Source organism: Rattus norvegicus, chromosome 7 (assembly GCF_036323735.1).
Source record: "Rattus norvegicus strain BN/NHsdMcwi chromosome 7, GRCr8, whole genome shotgun sequence".
NCBI classification, from domain to species: Eukaryota; Metazoa; Chordata; class Mammalia; order Rodentia; family Muridae; genus Rattus; species Rattus norvegicus.
The window spans coordinates 124,094,873-124,121,492 of NC_086025.1; the positions used below are offsets into that span (position 1 = coordinate 124,094,873).

The 26,620-nt window shown below is 42.7% G+C and overlaps 1 long non-coding RNA gene across 1 annotated transcript; it reads right to left on the reverse strand.

Moving 5' to 3' along the window:
* Positions 1-19,841: 19,841 nt before the first annotated feature.
* On the reverse strand, positions 19,842-26,242 carry LOC108351528 (uncharacterized). Its single transcript, XR_001839007.3, has 3 exons — positions 25,504-26,242; positions 24,839-25,264; positions 19,842-20,645 (listed from the first exon to the last, which is right to left on the reverse strand). It is a non-coding gene; the product is annotated as an uncharacterized LOC108351528 (long non-coding RNA).
* Between the last annotated feature and the right edge of the window lie 378 nt (positions 26,243-26,620).

Here is a 26,620-nt window from a genome sequence, read left to right on the forward strand (position 1 = left end):
GTATCTTACATCGTCCCCTGAAGGCTCAGAGGCCGTTGGTGAAGAAGGGGCAGAGATGCTCTATGAGCAGAGGTCCGAGAGGACGGACAGGATAGGACCAGTGCACTTAGTGAACCTCGAGACAGCCATGACTGCCTGTGCAAGACCTGCTCAAGATCAAACCAGTTGTCATTCCAGCAAGAAGAGGAGAGAGCCTCAGAAGCTCCCACCCTCAGCTGAGGAAATGTTGGCAGGTGATGGCTTCTTGAGGAGGGAGAGTCAGTTTTCTTAAAGGGTGTGGTCAGTAGCAAGTCAACCATGCTCCAGTGGATGATTCCTCACGCATGAGTATATGGGTAACGCAAGTTAGACTATGAGAGTGAGAGTTTTATATGTAATAATAATAATAATAATAATAATAATAATAATAATAGATACGGAATTGGGCAGGCTCGGGATGTGTGGGTGGGAATGGAGGATCAGTAAGGGTCTAAATATAATAAAAGTACATTGTACACACAGGAACTTCCCAAAGACTTAATAAAAATGTATTTTCAAATATGTATGTGTACACCAGCATACTATTTAGCAACGGAAACAAATACATTTCAGGTACACACAACCATGACCAACATACAAAACGATAAGGTTGAGAAAAAAAATTAGACACAAAATTATTAGGTATATTGATTTATTTAAAGTTCAGGAAAAAGAAGTACGTTCGTAGGTGTTTTTAAAACCCTAACAAAAATAAAAATCAAAGGCCTGGCTATTATAAAGTCATAATAGTTATTAAACCCAGGGGAGAGAAGGAAGGCTAGGCAGGAAGGATTCAGGCCAAAGTGACTCTCTTTGGTAGCAAGATTTCTTTTTCCAACTTTCGTGGAAGGAAAACGAGTGTCCTCCTTTGTGCTGTGTTATTCTTTCAAGGTTCCAAACGGGTTTTATTTTGCAGTAAACATAAGCTAAAATCCAACCATTACTAACTGGACAGGTCCGTTCCTTTTGAAATACCAAATCATTTGTGAACTGGCATTTGGGAGGTGCTCATGGCATCATCAAAGGGAGGTACTGACTTTTGGCGATGAGAGGAAACTTCATGGAGAGACCTTGGCAGTGGGTTAGGGTCAACATTCTCAGGAATCAGAACTTTTTTTTTTTTTAATTCCCTGAGGGTTTGCATAAACCAAATGACACACATTTTTTTATACCATAATTGTTTCAGCATTTTAGGTACCTTTGCTGAACGTGCTGTCGTTTTTTTTTTTTTTTTTTTTTTCTTGATGCCATATCAAAGATTAGTTGGGGTATCTGCCGATCTCGTTGAGAAGCGTGTATTAAAGGCAAGTTGGGACGAATAGTCTCCTGGCAGCTACATTCAGACCAGTTCCCAAATTCCATTTAAAAACACTTGAACCCTTGGGAGGGCTGTTTCATGCTCTTGTGTCCTGGAGCTGTCAGGGGACCTGGGCAGCTAGCACAGTTGAGCTCTGGGATTCCCTGACCGTGGGGTTAACATAGCTAAGGAAGCCGGCCAGGCCTACCCCCATCAGACAGGCTAAGAACTGAAGCATGAACACATTTCTGCTCGATGCACTCACTTCCGGCTCAGTGCTCTGAGCCCTGGCAACCCTGAAGCCAGCGATGAACATTAAATTGAGGTTTTGTATCGCCTGTGCCTTCGGCTGATCAGTGAAGACTTGATTACCGGGTTGAGGGGGAAAAATTGTAATTAACCATTTAACGTAAACGTATCCGTTGTAAATACCGAGCAGCTCTAACTCCAACAGAAGCGACTACAATGAATTCTGTTGTGGATCCCAGCAGATTTTTATCTGTGCTTCTGCACCCACACACAGATTTTCCCTCCCGTATTATGACATCATCTGCATTGCTCTCCCAAAACCTTTTTTTTTAATTTTCACTCAGTGGGCAGCTTTCCAAGCCAGTAATAAAGATTAAAGTAGACATCGACCACAGTTTGTAAGGGTTACAGTATGGAAGTGGTCCCGAAGCGCTGCAGAGAATTTCAGATCGCGCAGCATAACCCGCGCAGCCTCCCTCCCTCCGGTTCTACGCCGCGTACTACTTTCTTGTAGCTACTTGAATTCTTGCCTCGAAATCACTGGGTTTTGAACACTGACTACCCATTAGAATCCCTTGGGAGTGTTTATGGATTCTTTCCGGGTGGGTCGGCGGCTCAGATGACCTCGGTTGAGTTTTGCAGGTAGGACTCAATGTATTTTGTTGGATTGTTTCTGAGATTCGGCCTGCTCTGCAGCTCACAATCCTTCTCCCGTAGCCTCTTGGGTACTGGGATTGCGAGTGTGTGCTGTCCACCCTTGTTACCAGCTACACCCACGCAGGAAAGTGCATCTCAAAAAGCAACAGTTGGGGTTGGAGATTTAGCTCAGTGGTAGAGCACTTGCCTAGCAAGCGCAAGGCCCTGGGTTCGGTCCCCAGCTCCGAAAAAAAGAAAAAAAAAAAAAAGAAAAAAGAAAAAAAAAAGCAACAGTTAGGGGCCAGAAGTTTAAACAGGATTTCTAGTCGTCGAAGTGCGACAAATACCCTGATATCTTCTGCATGATTCCTGGACTAACGAGTAGTAGTGGCCTTAGATCCAGAAAACTCCCTTTCTTTCTGTTCTTCCCTTTCTACTCCCTCCACTTCTCGCCTGTGCTCTCAACAACTGCTCTTCGTTTTAGTTTGTCCAGGAGTACTGGGTATCCACCCCCTGTGTCTTTAGCACTAACAAGCAGCAAGACAGGACCTGTGGTACTAAGCCACACCTAAGGCTGTGTTGTGAGCAACCTCTCGAAGTGGTAGCAACCAAAGCGTTTCCACGCTTCCCACCACAGGGCTCTGCCCTCCATCTCTAAGAGTTTCCTAACAAGTGAACCCAATACGTGTGACCTGTGAACACTTCCCCGTGGTTGGCGCCTGGCCCGAAAGTCACCTCTATTGAAATACTTGACTTGGCAAGCCTTGGGGTGGGTGCTAACTGAAGGGTGACTTTTCAAATTAATAACAACAACAACAGAATTCACAATTGTTCTGCCCTCTTAAGAACCGAGCAGGGGAATAAACCAAAGGCGTTCTTCAGCGGTGACTCGCAAACACAAAGAAGTCATCTCTCCTGACGCTGTGGCCAAAGCAAGGCCGTTGGTAACATGACTTACGGGCCACAAAACTGCAGGAATACATGACGTTGGTATTTCATTAATTCTGATATCGGTGTGAAAGGAAAAACAAGCAAATGGAAGAAAGGAGTAAATAAATTATTCTCTCACACACAGCAGAGGTTCCCAGTGAGCTGTGAGGTGGTTGGGAAAGGCCCTATCATGGGCTTCCTTGAGCCCAGCTAGAGGGTCAGGGTGCTTGCTTTTGAGAGTGTGTCTCCTAGTGACGTCAGAAACTACAACCGTAAAGGCTTACCAACAGGACTGCCTGAGCATGAGCTGAGCAGTAATGAGGCTATCAGATGTGGTAACATGGATGTCGGAAGGCCATAAGGCCTCAATTGCACAGAAGCAACTTGAGGCCAGTGAGAAGCCTGAGTGGGGAAAATAGTCTTCCCTAGAGAACAGCACGCCAACTGGGTGTCCAAAACCGAATAGTGAGCCTTTAAAAATATACATATACGTAACGTTACATAGACCAAGACGATTATATCTAGGAATATATATGTAGATGGATTTGTACACATATGCATGAAATATAATTAATTTTAAAAGTGGGTATTGAAAGAATGTAAGGAGCAGTATTTGAGGGATTTGGAGGGAGGTAAAGGGCAAGAATTATATAATTATATCATAATCTCAAAAATAAAACAAAAAGGGACTAGAAAGATGGTTCCGTGGTTAAGAGCACTGGCTGCTTTTCCAGAGGACCTGAGTTCAATTCCCAGCAACCACATGGTGGCTCACAACCATCTGTAATGGGATTCGATGCCTTCTTCCAGTGTGTCTGAAGACAATGACAGTGTACTCATATACATAAAATAAATAAATTAAAAAAAAAGAAGTTTTCTGTTATTGCATCATCCTGGGATTGGTGACTGGGCACTGTCAGCCTTCCCAGTGTGAACAGCCTCTGTTCTCTGTGCCTTAAAACATGGCAGAATAGCTGACAGGAAGGCTTCCCTACTTCTCTGAAGTAGCCAACGCGTAACCTTATGTGTTTTCCTTAGTGCATGTAGGCGGCACCCAGAATAAACCCAGTTGGTCTTAGTCTATTTTGAAAACTTCCTTAGCCTATTTATATTTTTATAACTTTTTGCCTCACACCAAACACATCACTTTTTCTCTGACCTGTGTAATGACAAACTAATGTAGATGTAGCTTTTAAGCAAGGCATATTTGTTTTTAGAACATAGGACCGTGACATACCACTACCTGCTAACTCTAGAAATGTATGAAATGAACATATTCCCAAATACAGCTTTGAGGCACAACTGCAGGACCTCCCAGCGGGCTCTACAAGACAGTCAGCCCGTCTTGGCCCTGATAATCCTGCTGCTTCTTCAATCCCACTGGAAGCTGAACACAGGAAACCACATTTTGAAAATGTGTATACAAACACACACACACACACACACACACACACACACGCATATATATATATGCATATATATATATATCTCCAATTGGTCTTAATCTATAAACTGTATATACACACATACACACACACACACACATATATCCAATTGATCTTAATCTATAAACTGTATATGCACACACACACATTTATCCAATTGGTCTTAGGCCTTAATCTATTATACATATATATATATATATATATATATATATATATATGTGTGTGTGTGTGTGTGTGTGTGTGTGTGTATGTATACAGTAGCAACAGTTTATATAATATATTATATACATGCACACACATATATAAACAATTTGTTTTGATCTATAAACTATACACACACACACAAGTATATACATTACAAATATAGAGTTTGCTTAAAGTCTAAGTTCAAATGTAGGTGAAAAAGACGACACCTGATTCAGACTGTCATCTCCTTTAAAGCCATACCTTTGAAATACTTCCCTTTGATCCTCCTGTGATGGACAGCCTGCTTCTATACAGATATTCAGTACATATGAATCAGTGAATAAATACACAAATGAATGAGAATGTTCCAAGTCCCTCTCATGCAGGGATAATTCTAGTCATACAGTGTGTTCAGTAAACCTGCTTTCTGCTTCTGGGATATTTCCTTGATTGTCCCCTAACAGCAGCTAACCTCATTCCTGACTCAAGCAAAACCATTTCTTTCCCAATATGGCTGAAGACTATGTAAGGACCTAAGAAGTGCGCTCTCTCTCTCTCTCTCTCTCTCTCTCTCTCTCTCTCTCTCTGTCTCTCTCTCTCCCCCTCTGTGTGTGTGTGTGTGTGTGTGTGTGTGTGTGTGTGTGTGTGCGCGCGCGTGTATGTGCGTGTGTAATAAGGTTGTCATGTACCAATAGTACCAACAAACTAGTAGGTCTTTATTAGGATCTGGGATCAGACTACTACTGTGGCCATTTCAAGGGGAAATGCCTTTTCACAGATAGGAAGCTAGACTGGAGCTCAGTTAAAACCATACCAGAAGTATAGAAGGTAGCAGCACAGCTAAGGTGAATGCAGCTCCAGAGATGGCTTGACCCTTCCCAGCCCCACCCTCTCTGGAGCTGTGTCTCAGGGCTGGCTGACTGCTTAGCAGCCACAGTCCCTCCCACAGCTTAGTTCTGGTGCTCTGTGAAGACGCTGTGGCTTCTCACATTTTCTTTCTCTCTGTAGGAATGAATGCCCCTGACATTCAGCTGTTAGTCATGCTTGAAGTAGCAGCAGACGTATTGTTTGTCCTGAAACCTGAAGCCTACCCAAGATGGCTCAGCTGCAACAGCGTGCTTTCTCTGCACTGCTCGCACGCACTCACCAGCGGTTTCTAAGGCAAAGTGCTTTTAAAGGCACAAAGCCTTCACCTCTGCCTCCAGAGTGCAGCCCAAGGTCACACTCAGAAGTGTGCTTACACTAATCTCTTGCTATTCATAATATTAAAAGACTGTAAACAGCATTAGGGTTAACACAGAGATTGCTTAAGTCTGTGATGAACTGCTGTGTTGAATACAAGTCCAGTTTAACTGGCTGTTATTATTATTATTATTATTATTATTATTAATATTATTATTATTATTTCCAAGTGTCTTCGAGTTGTTACAACAAAAACATGTAGACTGGGTATTTCGTAAAGAAACTCGTTTCTTGTAGTTTGGAAGATTGGGAAGTCTAAGGTTGACAGACACAGATCTGAGGAAGGTCTTACCGAATCATAAGAGGGTGGAAGTTGGGTTGGGGACTTAGCTCAGCGGTAGAGCGCTTGCCTAGGAAGCGCAAGGCCCTGGGTTCGGTAATGGGTCAGGGGGCTGGAGTGGCTTTTAATGGGGGCTGTTCTGATAAGTGACCGAATCATAAAACAATGACATTGCTCTGTTCATTAAGTCAGACTCCTCAGAAGCTAATTAGCTCTTGTCAGCACCCCCAACACGCCTCACAAATGTAATATATAATACTTAGTCTGTTCCCATGTATGATTTTATTAATTTTTTTGCAGGGGCAATACAAAAGGAAGTGGAATTCCAAGTGCATCTCATAGACATTTGTTTTTTTGCATATATCTGATCTGATCCCCCGACCACTCAACCATCCCTTGTAACTCTCCTACCCCCCCCCCCCCCCCGTTCCATCTGCTCATCAATGTTTGTCTGTCTTACCAATACATTATGTGAATCCGGTTGCCATCGCACCTCAGTAAGAATGGCTAAAGTCAACAAGGCGACTGATGACGAATGCAGGTGGAGAAAACGGAGCCCTCTTTCAGTGCTGGTGGGGATGCACATTGGTACAGGACCCTCTGGAAATCAGTTTGGAGAATCCTCAAGAAATGAAAGCAAGTCTCCCATGTGACCCAGCAATAACCACTCCTTGGCATTTGCCCAAAGGACTCAGCATCTTACTCTGTGGATATCTGCTCGGTCAGACTCATGGCTAGCCAGGAATTGGAGAAAACCCAAATGCCTCTCAGCACATGAATGGATGATGAAAATGTGGGACAGATACACTATGGAATGGTGTTGGCTATAAAGAACAAAGAAACCAGGAAACCTGCAGGTAAATGAACAGGCTTAAGATTCTATAGAGTGAGTTAACCTAGACACAGCAAGACAAACACTATGATGTCTCCCCCAACATGATGTTCCCACCTCCAAATCCTCAGCTGTAAGTATATCACAGTGAAAACCCAGGAAAGTATAAAGGGACCATGGGGCCTGAAGGGAGGAGAATAGCAGGATACAGATGAAATAAACTGGGAAATGGGGATACCAACCGGGGAGGGGAGAGGGAGTTCAGTCCAGATGAAGAAGGGACAAGGGACAAATAGCAACAAGGTTTCTTGGTAAAGTCTTAAGCAATCTTATTATTTTATATTTACTAAATATAAATATATAGCTTACTAAATCTAAATATAATAACTTACTAAATCTAAATATATGGATATATGGAAATTAAACCACTTGGACTGACAATGCTCCCATAAAAACCATACACTAACAAAAACCCCAGTATCTCCTTTCTAGTAAGTTGATCCTGGTAGTCCAAATGACTCACAAAACAATAAGAGATTACTGATGCAGCCCTTGGTTACCTTTCAGTCAAGGATGGGCCCCTGATTTAGTTAGGGTTTCTATTGCTATGAAGAGACACCATGACCTTGGTAAGTTTTATAAAGGAAAACATTTACTTAGGACTCTCCTACAGGTTTAGTGGGTTGGTCTATTATTATCATGGCAGGAAGCATGGGGACACACAGGCAGGCAAGGTGCTGGAGAAGGAGCCGGGAGTTCTACATCTTGGTCTGCAGGCAGCAGGAAGTGATTGTGTGCCTCTAGGCCTGGTTTGAGCTTCTGAGACTTCAAAGCCCACCCCCTAGAGATGCACTTCCTACGACAAAGCCACACCCACTCCAACAAATCCTCCTACGAGCGGTCCTCCCTGTGAGCCTATGGGGGCCATTTTATTCAAACCATCACAGCACCTATTGCTGAAGACAGAGCACATTGAGGACACAAAACTTGCACGGTCCAAACTAGGTCTAACTGACTGCCTCCCCTTTTGTAGTCTAGCTTCTGTGTTTACAGAAAATACTGTGCAAGCTGCCAAATGATGGAACTAATTAAATGGTCCTGCCCGGCTACAACTTGTGAGCCATGATATACAGGTGTAGTAAACAGCACTTGCGAATCAATGGCCAACAGCTACCTAACTGGACTTAAGACAACTCAACAGGAGAGAAATTATGCCTGACCCTGAACATCTGACCAGCTTCCAGGGTCTAGTGATGTCATGGACCCTCAAAAATATACCCGCAACTTTTCAAGAATAGTATAATTCTTTACTACATTCTAATTCTTACCTTTATACCCACAAAGAAGTACGGTTACTAACCCTTCACCAAAGAAGCCTCTTTTTTATCTCTAATGGCGAGCATCACAGAGAACCATACAGGACACAATGCAGAGATCACCGGAGCAGGGGAGTCCAGGCTCCACGAGTGCGTCTCTGCACCTATGGCTCAGGGAATAACACAGCACAGGGGCTTGGGGAGATGGTAAGAACGAGAACACCAGGAAGTCTGCTGTTAAACAGTCTTTCCTAGAAATGGCTGCATAAACGTGACTGGAATATTAACACGGAAGGGGGTAAATATCTTGGGGCCCCAACTTTACATAAAGAATTACAGGGAGTCAGTGACTATTGAGAGAAGGATTAGCCTCTCCCGGGGATGAAACCTTGTATTGGTTGTCCAGTCCAGTGTGAGTAGCCTTGATATTACATATAACAAATACACATCACCCACCCAAATGGACTTATCAGATTGAATTTGTATGAATGTGTGTGTGTGTGTGTGTGTGTGTGTGTGTGTGTGTGTGTGTGTGTGTGTGTAACAATAATAGTCAAAGCAAAGGAGGCTATCAGTGAGAGTGGAGGGTGTAGGAAGAGTTGAGGGAGGATATATGGGGGGATGGGGAGAGGATGGGAATGGGAAAAGTGATGTAATTCTATTTCAATTAAAAACATCAAAAATGAACTATTTAACCAGAGAGGTTATCATCTAGTAACAATTTCCAGACAATTTCTTTCATACACGTTATCTAAGTCTCAAAGCAGCTGATAGGCTCTTGTTAACTATGACTTAATTTAATAAGTGATCCTTGATCTTGGATATTAAAGATGAAGGTGCTGGAAATCTTGATGAGAAAGGACGTTTTCTTTGTCATCTGTCAGAATGATTACTTTTTCATGTTTTGCTCTGCTGGGTGCAATTGTGTTATTGGACTTGATTAATTCTATTTATAGGTATAAGGAATTATCATAAAGTAGGGGCAAGGGGCTGGGGATTTAGCTCAGTGGTAGAGCGCTTACCTAGGAAGCGCAAGGCCCTGGGTTCGATCCCCAGCTCCGAAAAAAAAGAACCAAAAAAAAAAAAAAAAAAAGTAGGGGCAAGAATAAACCCCTTGTTCATTAGGCTCCATTAGCAGGGAAAAACCTCAGAGCTGCGAAGCTCTCAGCGCTTTTTCGTTGACCTCACCCTGATATGTGACATAAAAGCAGATTGTAAGGACCGTCACATAGAAATCAATAAATAATTCTTAATGAAAGAACAGCAAATGAGGAGAGTTTTTAGTTATAAAGGACAGTGTGGAAAGCTATCTTCTTGTGGCAGAGGAAAGTCTTCTCTGGCTGGGCAGACTATGCTCACACAGCAGCAAGATCTGCTTGGTGAAGTTTGTTTAACGTGGATGCTGTAAAAGCCAGGAGAGACAAACTTCTCAGCAACTAAAATACCATGCAGAATAGCACTTGAAACAGTTCCTAGCCTTCATGTTTCAACATGTGGGTGTATGGAGTTTTTGTTTTCTAAATAGCCAGAAATAGAGGCTTGCATTTCTTTTTTTTTAATAATTTATTTATTTTATATATGTAAGTACATTGCCATTGTCTTCAGACACATCAGAAGAGAGCATCAGATTCCATTACAGATGGTTGTGAGCCACCATGTTGCTGCTGCGAATTGAACTCAGGACCTCTGGAAGAGCAGCCAGTGCTCTTAACCACTGAGCTATCTCCCAAACCCGAGGCTTGCATTTCTTAATTCTGAAAGATGAGATACAGTGTGTAGGATTTTTATGTTTTGTTCATAATATGCTTAACGGGCGTGCATTTTTTTTACACCACTGCCTGTATTTATTTTTTTAATGATTTATTTTTTTTGTGCATGTGAGTACCCTATAGCTGTCTTCAGACACACCAGAAGATGGTGTCGGATCCCATTATAGGTGGTTGTGAACCACCAAGCGGGTGCTGGGAATTGAACTCAGGACCTTTGCCTTAAAGACTGTTTTATTGCTGTGGTGAAATTCCATGACCAAGGAAACTTATCAAAGGGGGCATCTGATTGGGTGCTTGTTTACAGTTTCAGGGAGTTAGTCCACTGTCATCCTGGTGGGTAGCAGGGCAGCAGACCAGCAGGCATGATAGTGGATAGTGGATAGAGATCTACAAGCTGAGGGGGCAAAGGGGTAAGCACTGGGCATGGCATGGGCTTTTGAAACTTCAAAGTTCACTCCCTGTGACACATCTCCTCCACCAAGGCCACACCTCCTAATCCTTCCCAAACAGTTCCACTAACTGGGGACCAAATGTTCAAACATATGAGCCTATGGAGGCCATTCTCTTTCAAACTACCACATGGCCCGACAAATTATACTAGTAAATAATAGGCTAATGTTTATATTTCAGTCATCATTAGCATTTGGGTTTGGGGCTGGAGAGACGGCTCAGCAGTTAAGGCTGTACACCGTTCTTGTAGAGGACCAGTTTGGATTCTAGCACCCAGGTTGGGTGGCTCACAACCAACTTCAGCCCCAGGACATCTGGTGTTGTCTTCTAGCCTAAGCAGGCAAACATAGAGAGACACATGCATGTACATAATTAAAAATAAAAATACAATCTTTTTATAAAGACTTAAGTCTTTATTATCTACCTAGACTATTGAACAAGGAATTTGAATTTTGATGCTCCTTAGAAACGGACGTGTTTTATTTTAACGTTGCAATAGAATAAAAGAATTCCTTGGGCCATGCATCTTCTAAACCCAGTCAGCTTAGTGTAATATTTGAGAATGTGATCGGTCAGAGATACTAAAGCGTGCATAGAAAACTCTGACCTAAAATACATCTTAGTACCTGAAGAGGAAAGCTTGTTTTTAAGGTTCTGTGACTATTTACTGGGGTAAGGAGCATTTGAAAACTGCTGTCAACGAATTTCTTGGAGACAGTTGCCAAACTTATAAAATCTGAGTAAGCAGGGAGCCAGAAAGGAAAAAAAAAATTGCAATGAAATAAAAGCTGCTCGGGTCAAATCTGAGCAAGTGTTCTGATGTTAGACATATTAGGGATTGACTCTGAAGCCCCCCATTTGATTTCTGTCTCAGTCTCTTCTTCAGCGATGAATGAATAAAACGTATTCCGCATAGGACCTAAAGCATCAAATGAGAAGGATCGTGCACAGAGCACGTGGTAAGTCATCAGTTGGAAGATGATTCCCAAGGGAATGAACAAAAAACATGGCCTGGATGGAATAGCGTTCTCTACAACAGGCTCACCGGGTCTCACATCTCGATCTATTAACGCCCAACTAGGCATAGGGCCAAGGAGGAATTGTATGTATTTGCTCAAAACTCCCTGGTCACTATGGTTAATGGCTTAGTTTTGACAGCCACTGGAATGGCATAAAGGTGGTACCACCCTTCTGACTTGCGGTGTGAAGGAAACCTCAACCCCCCCCCCCACACACACACCCAAAGTAAAACAGGAACGAGAAAAGCACTGTGAGTGAATTGTTAAATGATGTCTCATCTTTCCATACCCGTGTAGCTCCCCAGCCCAGATGTGGGAGTACCTCCCAGCTACAAGCAAAGTTGGTATGCTGATTTAAATAATTTATCAACTAAATCGGAGCCTACGTCGGGTCGGGCTGTTTAGAGATAAGGACCTTGATTCATGCCCTCCTCAATAAGCCCAAGATATCGTTGGTTCTGTTGTGACTGGAGGCCACAAATGCCAAAGGTGTTTGAAGCTCTGATCACAGGTCTAGTTGAGAACTGCTTTCAGGATTTCCTCTTCGGCCTGAGGGGAGGCGAGAAGAGTGAAGCTGATAACACGAGGCAGGGACCTCAAAACAGCAGACTTGAGAATGTTCATGTAGGAGTCCAGGAATGTCTGGAGAGGGCTCTGGCCTACGTGTCTTGCTTGTCTTCTAAAGGTGTACTCCTACGTAGAGGTTACACATGGCCGTGAGACTGAAACCAAGAAAAGGCTCCTGGGTGTCCTGCAGCCGAACTGTCAGAATGCACTGCCGATCTCTTCCAGTACTTTGTGCCACGGTTTCTGGTTCCAATCCTATAACATCCCCGAGCAGCTCCATGCTGTCCTGTTTCCTGGGACCCTTCTGCTAGAAGGGACCTCTGTTCACTAGCTCTGCCTCTCAAGATACCGCCTATGAATGGATAGTAAGCCTCTCTCTAAAACTAAAAGTAGCCTATTAGCAAATGTTAACAGTTTCTGTAAGACTTATAGATACCAAAAAAAAAAAAAAAAAAAAAAAAAGAGGCAAATGGGCAAGCTTCTGGTGCTTTCTAAAAACCATCTTGGGGACTAAAGAAATAAGTAAGAGAATTTTCTGCTTGGGCACGAGAACCCATGTTTAGATCCCAGCACCACTTACAAAAACAAAGAAAACCACCAAAAAGCAAAACCATCAGCCAACGAGACCTAACCTCACAGCTGCAGCCTCTGTAGCCGGAATGGGTTTGGAGGCAGGAGGATCACTGGGGTTTGCTGACGAGCACCAGCTTAGTTCCAAGTCTAACAAAAGACCCCATCTCAAGGTAATAAGCAGATAGTAACAGAGTGAGATACTGGACATAATCCTCTGGCCTCTGCCTCTGTGCACATATATGCAGACATCATACCTACTACCCCCACCCTCTTTATCCGCCCCCCCATACCACATGAATAAGTAATCAAACCTCGGAAGACAGTTTTAAACCTTGGGTGTCTGATACTGGAATGAGAGCCAAGAAGAACCACAGTTGCATTCGCTTTTCCCTTTTCACAGGTCTCTAATCTTACTTCTCAAGTTGGCCACCGCCAAGACACTACTTCTCTAAAACAGAATGGATCTGTCAGTACTTGTCTGTACCTGAGGCTTAATGAAATTAGGTTCTGCAAGCCTGAGACAATTTCCTGAAATTCTTCAGTGGATTAGTTCTAAGTATTTTTGCTACAATTTGTATTCTCTGGACTCAGTGCCATCTCGTCTTCTCAGACACATTCTCTGCAGGGCCGCCACTCACATACGTGTTTTTATCGAGGGCAAACGTTCTCCAGTGTGACAGCTTTATGACGCTCACTTCCAGGAATATAGGTAATTCTTCTTCAACATGCAATTTGAAAAAAGCTTCTGGCAAATGTGATTTCATGTTTGGAGTTTTGAGAGTACTTATTGTGTTTAGGTTGATTTCTGTAAATCAAATATCAGAGTCAGGGGCTGGAGAGACGGCTCAGTGCTTAAGAGCACTGACTGCTCTTCCAGAGGTCCTGAGTTCAAATCCCAGCAACCACATGGTGGCTCACAACCCTCTGTAATGGGATCCAATGCCCTCTTCTGGTGTGTCTGAAGACAGCTACAGTGTACTTATAAATAAATTAAATAAATAAATAAATAAATAATCAGAGGCAAAGAGGAACGATTTTAAAGAATTATCCAAATAGTTCATAGATACCAATTGCTGAAGTTCGGTCCTAAATTCCAATGTTCTACTCACTAAGTGATAATGTGACTTCAGGTCTGATATTTTCACTGTATAAGGTAATTTGAGAATAACTTACATAGTAAAGAGATATTACCTCACGGTGACCTCTTACGATGAATCTAAAATTAAGTGTGCAGGAAGACTTCCTGAGTTGTTAAAGGACGGATTGCACTGCAAACCCCAGTATATTAGACCTTCTTCTGCGTTCACGCACAACGATAATTCATTGGGTTTCCAATTCCTTCTCAAATTGAAGTTAGAAAAACACCGCCATATTCAACACAAGCATCCTATCGCAAATATTCTTTCGTGAGGAGGAATGCAAGACATCATATAAAATCCTCAGAACCCATGAAGAGCTAAACAGTTCATCTCCCTAATGGCTGTGATGCTGAACAATATTAAAGGTGTCTATTAGCCGCTTCTATATTTCTTTCTCTCCCTGCTACGTGAATCCTAGCCTTAAACACCTAACATTGGGTGTAGAGGCCAGAGAACCGGAGAGGGGCCTTAAGAGATTGGGATGTAGTAGAATGTAGAGAATATGAAAGTATGAATGTAGGAAACATGGACCAACAATTCTGAGGGTGAAGAATTTTAAGCAAGGATAAGGTGGAGGGTAGAGGAGATGGGGGGGGGGAGGGTTAACTAAAACAAAGACAATCTGGAAAATCCACCTGAAAACACCATTTTAAAACATGATTTATTATTTTAAAATAATTTTAAGGGAGATACTGTGCATGGCTGGAAATCTCTACTACAGGCAGAAACCATGGGTTATTAAACAGTCCCATTTATATGTATGTGCTGGTTAGTTTTAGGTCCACTTGATAAAATCTATAGTAATCTGAGAGGAGGGAGCCTCAGTTGAGAAAATGCCTTCACAAGATGGGGCTGTAAGCAAGGCTGTAGGATATTTTCTTAATTAGTGATCAATGGGGGAGGGGCTGTTCATTGTGAGTGGCGCTACAGGTTGAGCGAGCCTCAAGGAGCAAGTCAGTAAGCAGCACTCCTCCATGGCGTCTGCATCACCTCCTGCCTGAAGGTTCTCCCACCCTCTTCGAGTTCCTGCCTTGCCTTCCATCAGTGGACTATGAGTTGGAATATGTAAGCGAAATACACCCTGTCCTCCTCAAGTTTCCTTTGGTCGTGGTGTTTCATCACAGCCATATCAGCTAAGATATGTGTAATGCCTCCTTATGAGTTGGTCAGATAGGCTCCAGAGGCTCCCCTTAAAATATAGCTTCTCACCATTCGTTGTAGTTTTTTCCCCCCGGAACTAGATAAGACTCTATTGCTGAAGACACCATAAAACAAGCGAGAACTGATCCGGAGAGCTGCCTTCCCACTGGCAAACCTTCATAGTGCTGGAGATGTTACGCAGGCTGCTGGGGAGAAGGGACATCAGCGGTCCTGCTCAGCTGTGAATCTTATGAACTTCAATCAAAACCTGCCAGGCAAGATGTGCCTGCTTGGGGTTGGGGATTTAGCTCAGTGGTAGAGCGCTTGCCTAGCAAGCGCAAGGCCCTGGGTTCGGTCCCCAGCTCCGGAAAAAAAAAAAAAATGTGCCCGCTTGTGAAATAGCCGTAATAGTTAACTTTCTATTGCTGGGGCAAACGCCACAACCAAAAACAACTTGGGGAGGAAATGATTTATTTAGCTTAAAGGGTACAGCCCATCACCCGGGGAAGTCAAAGCGGGAACTCAGGGCAGGAACCTAGAGGCCGAGACTGTGGAGGAACACTGCTTCCTGGCTCACTTCCCGGGCTTGCTCGGTTTGTTGGTTTGCTTTCTTATATGCTCCAAGACCACCTTCCCAGCCGAGGGCCCGCCCACAATGGGCTGGGTCCTCCCCGTATCAATCGTTAATCAAGAAAAGCCCTAAAGACTTGCCACCGGCCTGTCTTGTGGAGGCATTTTTCTCTATTGAGGTTCTCTTTTTCTCAGATGGCTCTAGCTTGAGCCAAGTTGACAAAAAACAAACAAACAAACAAACAAAACCCAAAAAACCTAATCAGGACAAAAATCGTTCTTGGATTGGATTTTAAAACTACTTCACACGCATGGTTCAGTCAACCTGGTCAAAAGCCCACATCAGGGGAGAGCACAGGCCCTGGCGAGGAACTTCATATTGTTATCTAGCTAAGTTGGCAACATCAAGCTGCCATCTAGCAATATATTTATTTTATTTTATTTTATTTTATTATTTTTTGGGGGGGAGGGCCAGGTCTTCTCTTGCTTTCTGGCCTGGAACTCACTCTGTAGACTAGGCTGGCCTTGAACTCAGAGATCTGCCTGTCTTTGCCTGCAAAGTGCTGGGACTAAGGGCGTGCGCCACCATGTCAATCATTTATACACATGGACTCTCATCCTGAATCAGAGAAGCTCCCGCTTCCAGTAAATAGTGGGAATCGGGAACTTGGGGTTGCCCAAGGCGTTAAGAATGATGACAGGTGAGTGTACAGCTGATGAAGAAGACATTTACGCCAACCCCTTTGAGGCTTAGGGAACATTGCAAAAGAAGGGGCAGAAAGAATGTAAAAGTGGGAGGATAGGGAATAAGGCTGGGCAATGCCTTCTTACCCGGGCGTAGCCGTCATTCCCGCATGGATGGATGCCTGAATATCTATGGGACTACAAAGGAACAGGGCTGTGAGCAGAAAGGCACAGGGGAAGTGCTCAAGGCATCCAGCCTTCCACTAACAGTTTACAACGGATAGGCCTGGAGAGCAGGGCAATCGTTGCTTTACTTGTGTACCCATTGATGACCTCATCAGTCCCCAATGAACGCGTCCTATCCAGAGGTGCCACAGATGGCCCTAGTTGAACTAAATTTGTCACAAAGCAAAACCAGAAGTCATAAACTTGAGAAAGGGACCGGAGGAGAGAAGGTTGATAGGGGTGAGAGAGAGATAGGAGGGGGTGGGGAAGAAAGTAATTTAAAAAAAGTATGTATGTATATCAAAAATATTAAAAATTTGAAATAGAGATAACTAGGAAAATAAAACAAATTACCTTTTTTTTCATTTAATTACATAGGATAAGATGTACATTCAAAAGTAATTATATGGTGTGTTTTAATGATCCTCTACAGTTCCTAATTAGATAGTCCAAACATCTTCCCTATGAGGTGGGATGAGTAATATCCTCCTTGCCTTGCTTGCCTCTGAGGAAATAAAATGCCGAATGACACCGGGACACACCCAGAATCTCCCAGTGAGTCATGGTGAACTGATCAGAATCCACAGATCTGATTAGGAGGCTTCTACAACAACCCATTACTCTTCTTCTCCTATTTTATGCTAAAATATCATGTTTTGTGGTTTATAATTATTATTTCTGGTTAAAGTTTTTTTTTCTAAACTCACTCCATTGTGCTTGCTTGCTCTGCTCTAATGCGTTGTGAAATACATTAGATAAACTGTGATATTATCACCTGCTGACTGTTTTGTGAAAGGCATCGAAGAAAATAAAAAAAAAAAAGAAAAATCACAGGTAAAATCTAGACAGAAATAAAGTTTGCACTGTAGAATCTATACCCGTGTGTGTGCACATGCACATGTGCGTACACACACTCATTAGTATTCTAAATGGTGAACACATGAACACATTTCTAACCAAGGCAACCTATACAGTATTCTAGGATGTACTAATAATTACTTTGATTTAAAGTTATTGGAGACTGAAATGTAAAAACAAACTAATAAGAACTGGCTAGCTACCTCGGTTTGAATGAAACACCACAGAAAAAAATAGTTGTGTTTTGATTTCAGTGTTGACATACTCTGGTAGCCTAGCTACAGGAAGAGGGATTGCTACTACAGCTGATAGGTTCCTTTATAGCCAGAGAGCTGGTGTTTATTGTCCCGCAGGGGAAACTCCTTAGCTCCTTCCTTTCCTCACTGAGGGACATATATAGCATACTCCTCTTGCCTCGCCTATGGAATCATCTCATCCAGAGAGTGGGGAAATTATTAGACCCTGAGGCAGTGGATGACCATAAAGAAACTGCTTTCCAGACACAGCTGCACAGCTGGACTTATGCACTCTCAGTGTTTGTGACAGAATGTATAAGACCTGGCAAAGGCTAAGTTATTCCAGCTTGGAGGAGGGGGTGGCAACAGTGTTGCTATCTGTGCAGCTATTGGCAGTTGGTAACTACTGGGAGAGGGAGAAGCTTTTCTTCTGGAAGGCAGAACCCGAGAGGCATGTGTTCCCGGACATGCTCCTAAAGCTTACACACAGAGACAACACAAAGTGGATTCAGTGGGTTTGGGAAACCAGACCTCATGAAATTGGAAAGGGAAGGTGGCAGAGCAGGAGTTGGTGGGGGAGGGAATGGAGTGGATTTGACCAAAACCCATATGAAACATATGTGCATGTGTGAAATTCCCAACCAATGAAAAGGGACAAAATAAAACAATAAAAAATATGGAAATAAAACAGGCAGGAGATTAAAACATAGGATGTGCAAGAAACGTGAATGTAAAACACCACAAACTAAAATCCCCAAACAACAGAGGACTCTGATAACTGAAGAAAATGGGTCTCGAAGGAAGAAACACAAATGCCAATAAATACTTTAAGATGTGGTTAGCCTCCCAGCTGCCAGGGAAGTGAAAGTTAAAACCACCTTGAAGGTTCTGGTGGGACTGATCAAGCAGGTAAAAGTATTTACTGCAGGAGCATGTTGACATGACTAGCATGAACATGTGTGCCTGGCATGTGTGTGTACAGATGGTGATGATGATGACGATCATGATGACAGCAACAATGGATACATTTTTTAAGTTAAAAAAATCTCTTAGCGATTCTATCTCAGCACTGTCAGAATCCTTTGAGACGATTGTATTTAGCTCTCTAGGCCATTTGTTGATTGGGACATTTAGTTTGCAGTGTCTACCTTTGCATTTCCTAAACATGCTGGACATAATCATCTGTCTGTTCTGTATTTCACAGAGACTTTGCCTCATTCCATGGACTGCTCTTTGTGCTGAGATGCACTTAATTTTCATACCATCCCATGTATTATTCTCCAGATTATTTCCTGTGCTGTTGGGGTCTATTCAGAAAATCCTTGCTTATGTCTCCAGTGTATTTTCCTGTTTGCAACTTTCAGAGTTTAAGGAGATCACATTAAGGATTATTAATTTGAATTTAATAGATTTTTGTGCAGAAAGAGAAACAGGGAGCTAGTTCCACACTCCTGTCTGTGGAAACCTCACCATCTGTTTAAGAGGCTTCTTTCTCAGCTAAGTTATGTTTTTGAAAGATTTGTTTTTATTGTTTAGAATCAGGTCACTGTTGCCGTACGGGTTCATTTCTGGGCCCTTATTCCATTGTCTACATTTCTAGTCTGGGTCTGCATTGTGCTGTTCTTGGTTCTAAAACACAAGTTGAAGTTAGGTATTATGATACCTGTAGTGTTGCTCCTTCTAATGAGGGTTACTTTAGATATTTAAAACCTTTCGTGCTTTTGTTTGAATTTCAGGATTGCCTTTTACAGTTCTGTGAATAGTGTCTCTAGAGCTTAATTTCGGTAAGATAGTTATTGTCTACCAGTTACTTCCTTAGTGTCTTAAGATTTTCACCATAAAAGTTTTTTTTTTTACTTCCTTGTTTAACTTGACTCCTGGAACTTTTTTTTTTCCCTGAGCTGAGGAACGAACCCAGGGCCTTGCGCTTGCTAGGCAAGAGCTCTACCACTGAGCTAAATCCTCAACCCCATTCTTAGAACTTTTAAAGCTAAAAGAAATGTGAATAAAAAAAATTCATTGGCAAAAAGAAATCTTTCTTAGAAAATTCATCACTGATATATATATATATATATGAAAACTCTTGGTTATTGTGTTCATTTTATATGCTGATACTTTGCTAAAAATATTTATTATGTTTTAGAGGTACCTGATGATAAAGACATCTGATGGCCAAAAGCAACCTGGAGAAGAAGAGGTTTATTAATATTCTATATCCCAAGTCACAGTTGGTCACTTGGAGGAAGCCAGCCCAGGAGATCAGAGCAAGAAGAAATTCCATTAGTATAACAAGTCATCTGGCTTTCAATGTTTTAATTACTACTCAAACATTTTAATTTTTTGGAAAGAATTGTTTATCTTTGTTTTATGCATATGAGTGCTTTGCCTGTTTGTATGTTTGTGAACCACATATGTGCCCTGTGCCTGTGGAGGCCCGGGGGGTGGGGGTGGGGTCAGACTCATTGGAACTGGTGGCTTAGATAGTCGTGAGCTACTGTGTAGGTGCTGAAAGCTGAACTGAGGTTGTCTGCAGGAGCAGCTCAATTGTTGACCCATCTTTCCAGGCCCCATTACTGGGTGAGCATCCCCTTTTATAGTGAATCAAAACACACACCAATCAAAACATGTGCAGAAAAACATGGAGCCCTTTTGTGTTGGCCAACGAATACCGGTTGGGGCCTACCCTAGCGTATGGTGGATATATACAAGGACACTGCATTAGAGAAAACTGATTATCCCTTTCCCAGCAGGTATCAAATGCCCACAGCTTCCTAGTTAGGGATGAAAACTCACGACTGCTTCCCCTGTCCGTGCTGGTACCACACCTAGCTTGAACCTGTGCAGGTCTTAGGCATAAACTTCTGATCTCTCCAGATGGCTTTATCAGTTTTGTTGTCCCCTGAAGACGCTGTCTCCTTGGAATCATCCAGGGCCTCTGGCTCTTACAATCTTTCTGTCTCCTCCTTCCACATAAACGCATGAGCCTTGAAGGAAGGGGCGGGATAAAGACATACCATTTAGGGTTGGGTGCTCTAAAGCCTCTCACTGTCCACATCCCGTGCACTTGTGAGTCTCTGGGTTAATTATCACATACTTCAAGATGAAGCTTCTTTGATGAAGGTTGAGCAACACCCTGACATGTGGGTACAGAAATATGTCATTAGGAGTAATTTTATTACTGCTTTCCTTTTGCAGAATAATAGCAACCGTTCTCCCCTTAGGCCAATGACCTATATAGTCTAAGGTTCTCACCCACATCATCAGCATCCCACATGGGTTCCATCTCTTGGAGTGAACCTGTAATCCAACAAAGTAGTGGTCTGCTGTTCCCACAACACCGTGCCATTACTGCCTTGGTATTCTTGCAGGCAGGTCTCTGCTGTAAGATTTGTAGCTGGTGCACACTGGTGATAACTTTTCCCCTCCAGCCATATGCAAAGACCAAGAATACTACTCCGTAGGAGTGAAACTTCTATTTGGGCACCAGTTCAATCTCTCCATGTTTAATGAGATGAGGAAGGGGTGTCCTTTACAATAGCATCAGGGTAGAGAGAGTAACCAAAAACCTTGACAGTAGCTTGTGATGTTTGGGAAGGCCTCTGGGACCCTTTTTGGTAAATGACCCATCAAGATTTAGCCCATTTCCAGCACTGATGGATTTATTGGTGGAATAAGTTATCTACCAAAGGCATAGATTTGTACAGTTTCTATCATCTCTATTGTTCATGTCCAGTCTTAATCTTTGGTGGTCACATAGGATGTGTGGTGTTATCCTAATTCTCTCATACCCTTTCATACTTGCTTTGTGTCCGAATATGTGGCCCATTTAATGTTGTGCTTTGCCCTGAAGTTATCTGTATTTTGATGCTAATTCCACTGCCCCCAAAGACAGCTGCCTAGTCACATACTCAGAACTCAGGTGACTTCACCAGAACCACTTCCCCATTGAATTTGTAAAATACAGGTGACGGGCAGGTACAGGATAGAAGGAGGCCTGTCATTGGAGGAGAAGGAAGGATGGGTGGGAGAGAAGTTTGAAGGAAGAGGAGGAGACTAGAAGAGAAAGGAAGAGACAGGATAGAGAGGGGAGAAGCCATGGCAGGTGATGTTAAGATTCTGCTCTGTGTATTTACAGGTTGTTATCAATGTTCCTAAGGGTTGGATGGTACTGGGCTTTGTATGTTTAAGTGGGCAATAATATCTTATCAATTGGATCTAAGATTATTGTGTTGTGTGTTCTTTCATGTGAGGGTTTGAGTGTAGGAAAGTGTGCGGCTGGGATGTGGTTCCACCAAGATAGCTAGCAGATATCTTGGGGCACCACGGTGCTGGACCCAGCGGGGTAAAAGACAACAATACTTTTTTATTTTTTTATATTTTTACAACAATTTTAGAGAAAGTTCCATGAGGTGTTGAGAAGAAAAGGCGTTGAGAAGAAGTTTGGGGGTAATGTTCTGTAGATGTCCGTTAGGACCAACTGATTTATGTCATTACTTAGTTTTTGCCTAGATTGCTTGTCTAGTAGTGAGAGTGGGATAATCAGTTTGCCTACAGTTACAGTGTTAGAATCAATTATGATTTTAGATTTACTGGTGTTTATTTTATGAAATTGGATACTCTTGTGTTTGTGTATAAATGTTTAGAATTATAGTAGCCTCTTGTTGGATCTTTGTCCTTTGATGAAGTATGCATTGTCCTCCCTTGTCTCTTTTGATTAGTTTCAATTTGAAGTCTATCTTGTCAAAATTAAAATAACTATACCTATTTGCTTCTTGAGTATATTTGGCTGGAATACCCTTTGCTATCCTTTGACTCGAAGGTGATATCTGTCCTGGATGGTTCTTTGGACGCATCAGAAAACGGATCCTATTTTCAAATTAAATCTGTTAGTTTGTGTCTCTTTAATGGGTTTTGACACATTGGCATTAAGAGCTATTAACAAACAATATTTATTGGTTCCTGTTGTTTTGTTCCTGTGGTTTGGGGATTCCCTCTCTCTATCGTTTAACTCTTCTGAGGTGATTTATTTGAGTCCTTCATCTTCCCTTCAGATCGAAAGTTTCCTTCTGGTGCCTTCTATGGGGCAGGATTGGTGGCTATAAATGGCTTCGGTTTGTTTACACCTTGAAATGTTTTTCTATCTCTGTTGACTTGATACTTTTTCTGGGTATAGCAGTCTGGTCTGCCATCGGTGGTGTCTCAAAGCTTGTAGAACATCCACCCAGGCCTTTCTGGTTTTTAGAGTCTCCATTGAAAAAAGTCAGATATTATGATAACGTGCCTCCTTTAGATGTTACTTGGTATTTTTCCTTGCAGCTTTTAATATCCTTTCTTTGTTCTTTAGTGTTTTTGGCTTTTATACGTTGTGAGAAATTTCTGGTCCGATCTGGTGTTTTATATGCCTCTTGTACCTTGGAAGATATCTATTTCTTTAAATTAGAGGACACTTTTTCTTTGATTTTTGTCAAAATATTTTTTCCATAGCCAGGAATGGTGGTGAAAGCACATAGATGTCTATGAGTTCTAGGCTAGTCTGGTTTACATGTAAGTTCTAGCACAGCCGTATTAAAAAAACAAAACAAAACAAAACCATGACTATTATTATTTCCTAATTATTAACAGTCTGTGAATGAGAATTCACGAAAGAAAGTGCACCGGAAGAGACTAGCTGACTAGAACTTCAATGACTGGAGAGCTTCGAGTATTACAAATGTAGACCCTAACTGAAAGCTATCTTGGGTAATCTTTGTAGTTCTAAATAGCCATTCCTTGCCTCCCCTCTGTGCCTGACCTAGCATCCTGCTAGAACCCAGGACTTAACACCCTGAAAAACAGATGAAAACCTTTTAGGAATGTATTAGCTTAGTAAAACCCCAGTTTCGTACTAATCAGGGGGCCAAGGGTACTGCTAGACAGTATCAAATACCTATAGTAGTTCTTATCATCGAGTGTAACTTGCCTCTCTGATGTTTCCCCCAATTTATTTTTAAAATGCCTTGATTTATAGCACCTTTTGTTCCCTTACTCCATCAAACTGTTTCCATATTGGAACCATGGAAGGAGAGTTGCGCCGAATTTGTGTTTTCAGGCCACGATGATTCAAATTTACTCCTGAATAAATTGCTTCTGCTCTCCTTTGAGTTAAGAGCTGTGTTTTCACATGGATAGGTCTTAGGTCAAAAATAAACAAGTAAGTAAGTAAATAAAATGAACTATTTTTAGGTGGTAAAGAAACCCAGGGAAAATGGCTGAGAGGCTTATTAATATATGAGAGCAGATGCTAGCCAGCTCTTCCAGCACCGCTGAGTACCGGTGGCTCTGCCCAGCGAGTCATTCAGCTCCCTACCCTAAACCCCAGAAGCTGGGCTTCTGTTTCTCTTCTCCATTTAACTTGGCCATTTTAGTTACACAAGCTTTCTTGGCTCCTGGCTGCCTGTGTTTCCCGATCTCTCTTGGTTATCTTGCCTCCCTCTATCCTCTTTTCCCCAACCCCCTCTTCCCTTTCACTACTGGGTCATTCTACAGGCCTAGTTCAATCTGCCTGTATTCTCCCTCATATCTGCGATAAACCCTTCTCCTCAACCACACCTATGTCCTCGCTATTTATGCAACTGTTTTTTTCTTTCAGTGTCCTTTGCCGCCAGTGTCTTTCACATGGCAGCACTAGGACTGCTGTCAAGTCATTTTTTAAAATTTTATCTTTTATTTTTGTTACCCTGAAGTCAGTACATTCCTTACATAGTTGTGGATATTAGAGTCCCAGGGGAGGATAACTGGTCAAAAGGACTCACATAAAATAAAACGTAAGTGGGGGTAGGAAAAAAATGAAAACTAAAAAGTGTTGGACAAATCTCTTTCAATGAGTGCATAAAACGTGACAAATACAAAAAGGGGTGAGAGGACAAAAGCCACCGTGTCACCTCCACAAGCCACCAATTCGGCAATAACTGAAACCAAAGGTACAAAAATAGCAGCACACGAGAAAGAGTCCAGGACGCCATCTTTAAAACAGGGATGGAGATCGGTGAATAAGAAAATCAACTCAGGTCGCACATGAGGACATTAGCAAGGTGGAAGAAATGTCCAGGGTGCTGTAAAAACAACCAGTCTTTTTCTCTCAAATACTATACCACTCGTGTTTAGGACAAGGAATTAAAATCCTTTTAATCTCCCCTACCTTGTAAGATTTTGACGTAAGTGTGTTCATCATCCTCGCCAGGTCAGCCTTTGTTCACACAAAGTAAGGCCCACTGCTCTTTTCTGGGAATTTGATGGCCTGGAGTAGTGACCTTTTTCTCCCTTCCTCTTTCTGTTCCTGTCCTCTATGTCTCTCCTCAGAGGAGCCAAGTAAATAAGATCGTGAGGTCAGTCCCCAGCCAGTGGGGAAAGGACACAGCCAGCTCCTGAGTTAGAGTAAAAGCCAATGGTCACGTGCCTCAGTGTTGGCTCTTCCCAGGCACACCCACCTCACCAAACAACGTATGGTTCGTTCAGGCCCTTCAGCCGTAATGGTGGTCTCCTTTTAGCGTCTGGAATGCATTTAACCATTTGGAGGAGAAGTTTAAAGCACGGAGGGAAAAATAACAGCGTGGAAACTGGGATTCTGTAAAAACCAAAGAGCGGTGAGAAGTGAAACGGGTTCCTCCCCGGAGCAGATCATCTTGTAGAAACAAGACTAACGAATATAACAACTTTCTCACAGAGGCTGGCATAACGATGGATGTGACAACACCTTGACCGGGACTGACTAATTATACTTATCTCTTGTCCCAGTTCTTCTATTTATACCTAGCTCTTATCAGTACCCACACCCCACCCCTACCCACACACAGCAAGACTAACCTGGGGTTTCTGGACCCTTTGCTCATTTTTCTTCCACGTGTGGTTGAGTAAATCTTTCTCCGCTTTTCCCTAGGTGGGCGGTTAAATGTAGCTTGTCGGGGTTGTCAAGGGCCAAGGCTTGCAACCCGAAAGCTCAAGCGTAAACACAGTTATGTCATGCATTTCCTCATGGTCTTGCACGGCCTGGGAACAACGCTGTTGGCTTGCGGTGCAGGAGTAGAACTGGGTGTACTTCTTCAGCCATAGTGTCTGCAAGCTCACCGAGGGAGCCTACCTATCCTCTCCAACACCTAGCCCTGGGAGGCATTTTAGCTTTGGCTTCACCCCCTCTTGTGATTTTAAAATTTACTTCCTCAATGGACAGGTGAGTCCTCCTCACACCTTGACTGAACACTATACATCTTCAAGCTCTCTTCTGCTGTCTGTTTCCTTCGCTTCCGTTCTTCTACCTTCTTGGTAACTAACACGGCTGGAGCGCTTTTTAATTGAAGATAGCTACTGTTAAAAGAACATCGTCAGCATGGAAGCCGCTGATAAATATGTGGAGAAATGTAAAATGGCTCAGTCACTGTGAGAGACAATATGAAGATTCCTCCAAAAGTAAGTAAGTAAATAAAAAGTATTGTCTTAGCCAGCAATTCTACCTGTGGGTGACAGACAGGAGGCAGAGTCTCAGGAGATTAGTATGCCCTTGTGTTAACAGCACTGCTGTTGAGGAAAGTTGAAATGTGGAAGAGAGACCCTTAGCAAGTGAGTAAGCAGGATGTGGTAAACACATTGAATTTATAATATTCACCCTTGAAAGGAAAATGACTCAGCACGGATGCTTCAGCATGAGTGGACCAACCCCTGGTACACTGTGCTAAGTGAAATAGCCAAGCACAGAACCAAAGATGTCTCCACCCTCAACTTGTCATCTAAAACATTGGAAGCACAGGGACTGAGGGCACTGGGAGAGGGAGGGTGATGATGCGACACATGGAGGACAGCACTTATTCCTACCATTGAGAGGACAGCGAAAGTGACTCCACCAACTTTGAGAGGGATAAGAGGAAAGGAGCCCTTTACTATGTTTGTTGTCTTGTGTGTGTGTGTGTGTGTGTGTGTGTGTGTGTGT